Here is a 12,156-nt window from a genome sequence, read left to right as displayed (position 1 = left end):
TGCAGACAGCAACACATATACCACATGCCACACTACACCGCATTCATTGCACATCACACACACATACAAGTGTCCACTGGTTGACAACTAAATACAGATCCCACACACATTACACCAAAAAATGAATAGCTCTTCTATGTGAATGGCATAGGCCATGTGAATTAAAGAAAGTCACACATAGGCACAGCCCCACATTTGTCATACTGTTCAAGCCTCTGCCGGCACCAGTATCAAATGCCACCCAAGTGTTGCCATTACCAACTACATATCACCTACACATACCTGATGTACCTTTAGTGTGCACCTTCACCTGTGTGCTGTATTGTGCCACACACATAGGAATACTACATCACCAGCCATGAAAGACCATGGGGCAGATTAATGAGAAGTGATGCAGCACCTAGTACAGTGTCATTTCACATGAGTCCCTTAGCGGCCCCTAATGCCACCATGTGTGCTCTGTATACAAGAAAGAGCCCACCATGGGGCAGATGAGGTACTATACTGTCAAGCAAATGGATACTATAGTAAGACTCTGTAGGTGTATTTAGAACATACCTGACCTTTCATGCACCGTACATAGGGACCCATGCAAAAATATGGTGTGCCCTTCCCAACGCCTGCACTGTGCATTTGTTGAAAGTGTCTGTGATAAATCACGTATAAGAAACTTGGAGCTTCCTCTGCACCTATTTTGCTACTCATCCAATTGTATGAATCACACCCTTGTATACAGGATGGCTGGCACATGCATTATCTGCCACAAAGGGTAACTAAGTGTTGCACTGTATGTGTAGTGCCACATGGTAACATGGAGGCCTGAGTTTGGCTTTGTAGGGTCACCATGGTGTCAATACAAATGACACCATTATGGTGCAAGGAGGTGGTAGGTTCCACTAACAGTAGGACACAGCTTCAAATTTGGATGTATTTTGACAATCACCAAGTCCCTGAGCCACACCCCATGATAGTAATGTTCATCAACACAAACCAATGCAACCATTCCACAAAACAGGAACACACACAATACCAGAAGCAAGTCTGAGTCACCACTCCACCTAAAACTAACATCTGCCATGGAACATACAAAACCACAAATATGCATTACCGACTCAGGTTCTCTCATTCCTTTTCAGCTGACCAAGGTTATGGCATTCAGCCATGGGTGAAGACTCCTTTTGGCAACCCAGCAACAGTGGAAGAGCAGGAATACAATGAGGGCCACAGAAGGACCCGAACTGTGGTGGAGAGGACATTTGGGCTCCTGAAGTCAAGGTTCGGTGTCTGGCCCTGACAGGGGGAAGCCTGTTGTATGCACAACCCCTGGTATGCAAGATGATACTTGTTTGTGCTATCTTGCATAACATAAATATATGGACCAGTGTTCTCTCGGATGAACTGGTAGATGTCCCCAATGAGGAGGAGGATGATGCAGCACAATCGGAGGGGGAACTACAAAACACTGCTGCTGGAGTTCACAGGAGACAACAAATTGTACAGAACTTCTACACCTACACACTGTACAAATAATATCACTTTTGTAAATATCACCAATAAATCACATTGCACCAGTCCATGGTCTACTCATTCTCCAATATATAAATACCAATGGAATGTTGCTCATACCTCAGAGAGCAGGAAAGAGACACAACAATTACAAAGATGGTTGGAACATAGGTTGTGATGTGAGAGGGTCTAGTGCCTCCATGCCACACATCAGTGCCACATACCTCATGGCCATGTGGCTCTTGAAGGCCTAGATCCACGCACCACAAACAATATGTCTAAAACTAACCGTATATCAATGGCGTTACATTCCCCCATCACCATTGGGCCCAACCCTACCACAAGGGTTGCTAGACAAGTGAAGCAGCAATGGGTGCTGATTTACTCTCCATACATATGGCCCATAGCCAGGATTTAACAATAAAATGGAAGAATGCATTTTAGACCCGGCATCCTTGACGTAGTCTCCCCTGTCTTTTTTTTTGCCTCTGCTTCCCATGTTTTGACTATGTGCTGGACTCTGTCTTTTCTGTTTTTGGTACTCTGGGCACTTTACCACTGCTACCAGTGCTAAAGTGCAAGTGCTCCCTGTGTAGATTGCATGTATAATTGGCTTTTCCATGATTGCCATATTTGATTTACTAGTAAATTCCTAGTAAACTGCACTAAAGGGTGCACAGGGCCTGTAAATCAAATGCTACGAGAGGGCCTGCAGGACTGATTGTGCCACCCACATGAGTAGCCTTGTAAACATGGCTCAGACCTACCACTGCAGTGTCTGTGTGTGCAGGCCAATTCAACCTGGCAAGTGTACCCACTTGCCAGGCCCAAACCGTCCCTTTTTACACATGTAAGACACCCCTAAGGTAGGCCATAAATAGCCCCATGGACAGGGTGCAGTGTATGTTAAAGGTGGGGAATCTACTTAGGTGTTTGACATGTCCTTACAGTGAAATACTGCCAAATTTGGTTTTCATTGTTGCAAGGCATATCCCTCTCATATGATAACCTGGGGCTGCCTTTAAATAACTTTTAAGTGCAGTTTCCATTTGAAACCTGAACCTAACAACACACCCAAGTGTGGACACACATGCACTCGCATTGCCATGGGTAATGTGAAATCAACTCAGCCATAGTCCACTGCATCCTCTGAGTAAGATTTGTCAAGGGTATCACATGCATTACATGTATTGAACATAGACCATCATATCTACTGTGTTGTTGTTAAATGTACATTTGGAAATCAGACATTACAATGTGGTAGACAAACATGTGTGAGATCACATATGTACACATCAAGTACACATGTGGTAACATGTATGTGGACAAAGTCTAGCAACACATGCCCATATTCAAACAGTATCAGTCATTGCATGCATCATACACACAAACAAACTTAATGGTAACACATAACAATGTTACGGTAAGATATGAACAAACATGCACACATACTACACTGACTACATACACGCATAGCCCCTGTGACATGGTATGTGAATCTGGGTCCACTGTCAGCCTTTTCAACAAAATCCATGCATTCCTGTTATACGTCAAAAAGTTTGACGCAAACAGCAATGTGCTGTGTCCCATTGCTGTTCTGTGCTTTTTGTTTTTTTCTTCAGTCTTTTGTAGTGTTTTTGTCCTGTATTTGTCTTTGTATTGTGGGGTGTTTATCTAGGGGTAGCATAATTTGTTGGGGTGTTTGGGGGTAGGTGGAGTTGTTAAATAATTTTACATTTGCAGTTTGTTCATACTGCATAATGTCTGGGGAGAGCAACAAAGATGATAGCAGATGAACTGGGAGGGCTCATCTGGCTGGTGCAGCATTACCTTCCCATGATGCCAGTTCTGGTGGCCACACAATACAGGGCTACCTCACAGAGGCACAGAAGCTGCAGTGGGGACAGGTGCTCCACCACCTAAACAGAATGTTTGGAGTTGTGCACACCGACCACCAGTTGAAACACCGTTGGGCTGACTTCATAGCACGGGAGCAAGATCTACTGGATCACCTGGGGATTCAGATTGGTGGACCAGTTGGTAAGTACCCCATTTGCATGTGCATGACAGGCAGACATAAGGTTGAGTACAGCATGTCTTGTCAAGGGTCAGGACAGGTTGTTTTGGGCCTGATTTAAGAGCCCCCAGTGCCACCTTGGTGCTGCCATTGTGAAATTCATAGATGACGCTAAGGCAGCGCTGAAGTGCCATTATACCCCCACACATGCTGAATTTGTACCACAGGCCTGCCCCTTTTTACAGACAGTATAGGGCAGACTTGAATGTGTGCTAGCACTAGCACATTACTTAGAAGCCTGCACCAATGCAGACATACTTGGACCACAGAGCAAGTGTGTCTATGTTTAGAGGAGTGTATATGCGCAGGTTGGTATCTCTTCCTGGACCTAAATAGTCTACTATGGCTACAGTGGCTGCACACACAGTATTGGCAAGACATCGGTAATATTATTCAGCTAATGTGCAGGAAGGGACAACTACGTGAACATAAGTAACTGCCATGGCATTTTAGCTCTAGTGTGTGTGCATTGAAATGGCGCACACATATTAGAAACAAGAAACAAGGATGCATCAATGCATTCCTAAACACTTTGCTATGCTCACACCATCCCTGAACAGTTGTTAGGCTTTTATCACTGATAATTAGTGAGATGTCTTTAACATCTGGGGCAGGGTCAAATGTTATGGGTGTTACAATGGGATGGCCACTGCAACAACCATTTCATGCCCCTCTGATGCAGAATACTGTGTCATGCTGCCCCATATGGACATGGAGGTGTAACACAACAAAGCAGCTGCATGACAGATCCATGTACAAATGTACATAGGGTGCAGTGAAATGCACCACAGGAGCGTCAGGGAAAGTGATGCTTTGGTGGTGCCACGGTCTCCATTATCTGTCCCTTTGTCTCATAGGCAGATTATTAATGTTTAGCAGTTGTTCTGACCTACAACTAAGTTGACTTGCTTACTCAGCTTAACAAGTTGAATGTAAAACTGTTGTCCATGCACAGAAATCACTAAGCAGAAAGTGTGGGTCCGGAGCCTGTGGCTCGTGGGGCACTCCAGGACAAGTGGAGTGGTCCCCACACAATAGTGGAGAAAAAGGGTGAGGTTACCTACCTGGTAGACCTAGGCACTACCAGAAGCACCCTCAGGGTGCGTTATGTGAACCGCCTAAAGCTCTTCTATGACAGGGCTGATATGACCCTGCTCATGGTCATGAGGGACATGGACTCCAGCAGTAACTGGCTGACATAGCTGCTGTCATGAGGCATAGGCTTCAACAACTGCACTCCCAAAGTGGCAGCAGCATGATAGACAGCAGGCTGGGGGCTACACAGAATACCCTGGAGTCCATACAGTGGGGAGTGGCCTCCCTCCGGGAATACATGGCTGCCTACCACTGTGATGTTGCTGCGGTATTGGGAAATCAGCAGTTCCTCCTTGCTGTAGTGATGCCTTATGTGTTCCCACAAATGGCAGCTGCTGGGACCTTTGACTTCACATCACTATCCCCTGCTGTGTGTGTGGCCCCTTCAACCTCAACAACAGCACCACCCATGGCACAGGAGGCAACACATACATCAGAGGATGGAGGTGTGGAAGGAATTACATTCACACGGAAAACCACCAGGTAGCAACAGTCTGTGCCACATGGACAGTATCTCCTAAGTTCTGTGCTTAAGATCATGCCAGTGTTGTGACAGCTGGCAATGTGCCCTCTTCACTCAACCGCTGTTGGCTTGTCTGCTATGTACTATCATTGTCTCAATTCATACCTATTGGCAATTTGGACACCTCCTCACTAATGCACACTTCTCCTAACCATGTCTCATGACATGTCCCTCACACTTGGACTCTGAATGTACAACAAATGGCTCAGTATCTCTCATGGGGTTTGTGAAATGGACATTGTATTGCATTGGAAAATACACTTACACCTGTTAATAAATCTCCTTGTTCACATGTAACATGTCAGTGTTTACTGTGATCCATCAACTCAGCTAAATGTGTGCATTGTGTGAAGCTATGTCATTGAGAACAGAATCTAATTATATATGTGCATTACTGTCACACACAAAACCACACACTAGGATCCTAACATGAAAAAGGTGAACGATGGCATTGTGGGCTACAACCAACCTACAGAGCCTTAAATATATGTTTTAAACAGATATCCATGGAAGTTGACATATGACATGTATGGGTCAGAACCAAGTGTCTGGTAATTTACACAGATGGGAGCACCATCACAACTAATATGTGTGGTTCAGAAGAGGGAAATTTCATCAGTGATGGGCAGCTGTCGGTGTGACAGGATACAGTGCCCAAAATGGCTGATGTCATATGTGCCACACTTTCCACCAGTAATTCTGCCAGACCCTAGTGTAATCAGCCTGCCAGAGCTTTCATAGAACAGTCCACAAAATCTTTCCAATCTTGAGAGGACTCTTTCCTGGTCTCCCTGAACTTTATCCTGTATTCTTCAGTGGTGAGACCAAACGCATCTAAAAGTGCTTTCAGAACTGCATAATTGTCTGCATCCTCTTCTCTGACAGTTAGGAGTTTGTCCCTACCCTTGTCAGAGAAGGGGAGCCACAAAATAGCAGGGCACTGCCTTTGGGGGACCCTCTGTACCTTACAGGCCCTCTCTAAAGCAGTAAGCCACTTGTATATGGAACCCCCCACCTTGGGGGGGGGGGACACCTTGTTAAAATTTCTGGAGTCAAAAAGAGTCCTCCCTGGCTTTAGGCTCACTAAAACTAAAACTGCTGCCACCATTGGGTGTTAACCCTAAACACTGTCTCTCTCTCTTCACTGCCAAGGTAGCCTCCCTATCTAGGGCTAGTTGTTGCTGTTGCAGCCTCAGCTTGGCCTCCTTCAGTCTCAGTTGCCTGAGCTCCCTGTCTAGGGAGTCCTCATCTGAAGTTGAGCAGTGTGTCCCCTCAGATACTGAGGAGACATGAGAGTGGGCAGAGGAGGATATGTCCCTATTCCTAGTAACCCTCTCAACCAAACCCATGGGTACAAAGGGGGGCCTACTTCTAGGTCATCCCCTCTCACTACCAGTAGTGCTCCCAGAAGGGCTGGGGTGTTTTCTTGGGGCTATCTGATCGTCCATGGGACACTGATGACCCTCTTCAGTGTCTAGATCCTCTCTTTCTAACATTGGGGGTTCAGATTCTACATCCTCCTCCTTGCTGCCAGCATTGCCCTGGTCAGCCTGGAGAAAGCGTTTCCACGAGTAGACTCTTGTTTGGGTGCCTACCTGTCTTCAGTTTCCTATCTCAACACAGCTCTCTCAACTCTTGGAAAGTGAGACCCACATATGGTGAGTCTAGGGCCTGAGATGTGTTCTCCACTGAAGACATAGGGGGTAATTTTGACCCTGTAAATGTGGCGGTCCCACCGTCAACAGGCTGGCTGTGCAGACCGCCACATTATGAGTGTGGCGGTTTGGCCGTTGCCAACCTGCCACATCTCCACTCACACCGCCATGGCGGTCTGAACCGTCAGCGGTATTAGGAGCTGGCCTTCCGACATGGTTTCCGCAGCGGTAGCACCGTCATGAAAACCATGACGGAAGGGCTACCGGTGACAGGGAATTCCTTCCCTGTCACCGGTAGATGGCTCCCCCACTCCCCCAGCAAGCACTAGACCCACCCTCCCCTCTACAGCTACAGCACACCCTCCCCCAACCCGCCTTCTGACACTGCGCCCCCACATCCCTCCCTGCATACATGCACACAGACACCCACACCCATCATGCATACACCCATTCGCCTACACTTATATACACGCATCCACGCATTCACAACAACATTCATACACGCATCAAGCATGCATCCATACACGCATTCACAACAACATTCATACACGCATTCAAGCATGCATCCATAAATGCATTCACAACAACATTCATACACGCATTCATGCACGGATACTCACCTATTCACACACGCATTTTTACATGCATACACTTACATGCAGACACGTACTTACTTCAACATTCAGACACGCATACAACCACGCTTACACACATTCATGCACATACGCAGAAACCATGCCCTCATACATGCACACACAACACCCACCACCCTCCCACTCCCCTCCCCTGTCGGTCAATCACCTTACCTGTTTGTCTGGCAGGGAACAGGATGGGGCCCTTCCACCGCCAGCAGTGCACCGCCAGTAGGACACCGCCAGGCCATATTATGGCCCATAATATGGCGGGCAGGGTCCTACTGGTGGGGCCGGTGGTGGAATCGCCATTGCGCCTCTGCCTGCCAGCACGACTACTGCTGGATTTCCACCCAAAGTGTGGCAGAAAACCAGCAGTACCCGTGATATGGTGGGTGGGCAGGAGACCGCCAGTACTGGTGGTCTCTGGCGCCCTCGGCTTTGGCAGTCTTCATAGAATACTAAAAAAATGGAATGCGAATGATGGACCCCCACTCAGGTAAGTGGAATCTGTAGAGTGTAGCTGGAGGATCTAGGAACCCCCAAAGGTAAGAACCAGAGTGACCCCCAGCGACCAGGAGAGAAGAGGTAAGTACTTTGTTTTTCCCAAACCCACAGAGAAACTTTGGAAAAGGACTGTACAAGACAAAGCAAGACTGCAAGAAAGAGAAGATGGATCCAGATAGAAGAGGACCTGCAAATGAAGGGGACTGTGGCAGGCCGAACTGTATAAAGACAACGGAGAGAAATTGCGGTGTTCAGGTAAGTGGTTTATTTTAAGAGTTAAGGGATTGTTTATAGTTTATCCGTATGTTTACTGGGTTTTACGGTCTCAAGTCGTCGTCTTCTAGTCTTCTTATTGGGGTTTTCTTTTCTTTCTTCTTTATCTTTTAGGTTGGCGTTCCCTCTGTCTCTCGGTTGGCTCCAGCGGTGAAGTACCGGGAAAAAAGGAAAACGCTACGGTAAGTGGGGTATTCAATCTGGGTTTTATGGTTTTTACCACTGAAGGGGAAGGGGTAAAAAGGTTGGGGTTGTGCTGGTAGTGAGTTTAGGGCAAAAGTGAATAACAGCCTTAAAGTGCACCTATATGTGGCTCACTCGTGTCAAAATATGTGCTCTTTAAGATCCCTCCCAGTCCTCCCCTCACTCCTTCTCAGCTCCCTTCCCCAGTGCCCTCTTAATAGTTGTATTCCCTCTAGGGTCCCACAAAGACCGTACCTTAGCAAGCCACGACCCTCCTGGGTCGTGGCTGGCGCTGGGGTGTTCCGTCAGGTGATGTTCCCTGGCAACGCTCTCCTTCTCCAGCACCTCGTCTTTAACCCGCGTTGTGTCGTTCCTTCCTCGTTCTTCCGTTTTGGTTCTTCTTTTCTCTGCCTCTCTGCTCGCGCTTCCTTCTCCTCCTTCCCCGATTCTGGGATCTCCCCGCCTCTTCAACCCCGTGGCCCGGAAACCCTCCTGGGTTTCCCCGGCAACTAGGGGACGCGATCCTCCGCCCGAGAGCGTTCCCACGGCAACGTGGGAACGCGGAGATGATGTGTCGGAACTATCCGACACGTCGGTATAGTCCAGCGCCGAGGATGTGATCGGGACCGCCCGATCACACACCCCATCCCAAGAACGGTCCTGCTCTAGGACCGAAGAAGAGCAAGGAAACCGAGACAAATAATCCGCAGGACCCTGCTGAGACCCCGGGACGTGGCGGACCTGAAAGGAAAAAGGCTGCAGTTCAAGGAACCATCGTAAAATCCGGGAATTAGAATCTTTATGAGCGGCCATCCAGGTGAGGGGAGCGTGATCCGTGTATAGAACAAAAGGTCGGCCCAAAAGATAATACTGCAAACTGTCCACCGCCCATTTAATAGCTAAACACTCTCTTTCGATGATGGGATAATGGCGTTCCCGAGGAAACAATTTCCTGCTGATAAACACTATAGGGTGATCTCGGCCTTCCCCGTCAGGCTGAGCCAGAACCGCCCCTAGTCCCACATCGGAGGCATCTGTATACAGATGAAACGGTCTGGAGAAGTCTGGACATTTTAATACCGGTTCCTTAGTCAGATAGGACTTTAATCTCTCAAAACTATTTGTCTGAAGGTCTGAAAATGGTAATAACTGGTTAGGGTGGGACTTGGATAGGAGGTCTGTGAGGGGAGCTGCAAGGGTGGAATATCTTGGTATGAACCTTCGGTAATAACCCACTAGTCCCAGAAAAGAGCGTAAGTCTGTCTTTGTTTTAGGGGTAGGGGCATGTTTTATGGCTTCCACTTTTGTGGTTTGGGGTTGTAGAGTACCTTGGCTAATATTGTATCCGAGGTATGAGATGTTTGTTTTCCCTAAGATGCATTTCTTGGGGTTGGCTGTTAATCCTGCTTTTGCCAGGGTTTGGAATATTTGCTGAAGGTGGTCTAAATGATCCCCCCATGTCTCGCTAAAAATGACAACATCATCCAAATAAGCTGCAGAGAATGCGTGAAAGGGTTTTAGTAACCTGTCCATTAATCTCTGGAAGGTAGCCGGATCCCCATGTAGTCCAAAGGGTAACACTGTAAAGTGATAAAGACCGGATTGTGTAGAGAAGGCTGTTTTTTCTTTATCCTCTGGTGCCAAGGGAATCTGCCAGTATCCCTTAGTTAGGTCTACTGTGGACATATATTTAGCTTTGCCTAATTTTTCCAGGACGTCGTCTACTCTAGGAATTGGATATGTGTCAAACATAGATATTTCATTAAGTTTCCGAAAGTCGATACAGAATCTGACAGTCCCATCAGGTTTTGGTACCAGGATTACCGGGGAGCACCAGGGACTATTAGAGGGTTCCACCACTCCGAGGGCTAACATTTTCTGTATCTCGTCCTCTATGATTTGTTTCCTTGCCTCAGGAATACAGTAGGGTCGCAATCTGACTATTTTACCGGGGGTTGTTCGTATTTTATGGCAGATTAAGGTGGTTTTTCCGGGTGTCTCTGAAAAAAACTGTTGGAAGTGATTCAATAAGAGATATAACTGCTCTTTCTCTGAATTTGTCAATGAACTATCGACAGAGGATATATTGTTAGTATCGTGCTGGTCCTTAGGGTAGAACTCAATGTTTAATTCCTTACTCGGATATAGGAACCGGCCCATTTCTACTGAGCTGTCTACGTTCTCTGTAACTTCCCATTTCTTTAAGAGGTTCACATGATAAATTTGGGTCTTTTTAGGATTGGCGTTTATTTCTATGAGATAAGTAACAGCGGAGACTGCTCGGACCACCCGATAAGGACCTTGCCATCTCGCGAGAAGCTTTTGCTCTGACGTGGGACGCATTATTAATACCTGGTCTTCTGGCTGGAAGACCCTCAACTTACTCCCTTTATCATAATACTGTTTTTGTGTCGTTTGAGCCTGTTCCATATTTTGTCGTACCTCTTCCCATAGCCCTTGTAAATGGGACTTCAAGTTGTGGGTGTACTCCAACAATGGCCTTCCCCCACCCTCGGCTTCTTCCTCCCATGTTTCGATGGCCATGTCTAAAAGGGAACGGGGTTGCCGTCCAAATACTAGTTCGAATGGGCTATGTCCTGTTGAGGCCTGTTCATGAGTTCTGATAGCGTACAGTACTAAAGGTAATTTTTGATCCCAATCTCTCCCTGAATCCTTGACTATTTTTTTTAGTAGTGTTTTGATGGTCCGGTTGTAGCGTTCCACCAATCCATCCGTCTGTGGATGATAAACTGAGGTTTTTATTTGGGAAATGCCTAATGTTTTACAAACTTGTTTCATGAGATTCGACATGAACGGGGTTGCTTGGTCGGTGAGTATTTCTCGGGGAAACCCTATTCGAGCGAAGACCGTTATCATTGCTTGTGCGACTGTTTTTGTGGTCATACTTGTCAGTGGGATGGCTTCGGGGTATCGGGTAGCATAATCAACGATAACCAATATATATGTGTGACCTTTAGAGGAAGACACTAAGGGTCCAATTAAATCCCTCCCCACCCTGCTAAATGGAATGTCTATGATGGGAAGGGGTATAAGGGGTGCTTTCTTGGGCCTACCTGGTTCTGTAAGCTGACACCTGGGACATTGAAAGCAATATCTCCTAATGTGGGCAAAAACGCCTGGCCAATAGAATCGTCTGAGGAGATACTCTTCAGTTTTTTCCCTCCCAAAATGCCCCCCCCGGCTGGTTGTGTGCTAGTGTCAGGACTTGATTCCTATATGTTTCAGGTACTATTAGCTGATGTTTGCGATCCCCAGCTCGGGTAGTGGTCACCCTATATAGGAGATTTCTTTTAACCAGGAAGTAGGGACCCACCTCCTCAGTTTCTTCCATTTTTGCGGACCTCCAGGCCTGAGCGAGGGAAGGATCTTCTCTCTGTTGGTGATGGAAACTTAGGGGTGCTTCATGTGTTTCCGCTATAAGTCTTTGGGCGGGCTCCTGCTTTTTCTGAGCCCGGAAATGTACTCTCTCATCTCTCTTTTCTCGACGTGAAAGTTTTCTGCGGGTTAGCGGACATTCAATAGCACTTCCTGAAAAAGGAGCCTCAACCCACCACTCCTGGGGAGCTTTTGGACTTCGAACATGATCCAAGAGCTCTTGGAAATGGTCATAGTCGGTACCAACGATACATTCCTCAATAAGTTGAGACATCACTCCCATAGGAAGCAAGTCCCTGTAGTCTCCCC

The sequence above is a fragment of the Pleurodeles waltl genome, chromosome 10, assembly GCF_031143425.1.
Source record: "Pleurodeles waltl isolate 20211129_DDA chromosome 10, aPleWal1.hap1.20221129, whole genome shotgun sequence".
NCBI classification, from domain to species: domain Eukaryota; kingdom Metazoa; phylum Chordata; class Amphibia; order Caudata; family Salamandridae; genus Pleurodeles; species Pleurodeles waltl.
Note: the sequence above shows the minus strand (reverse complement) of the source record.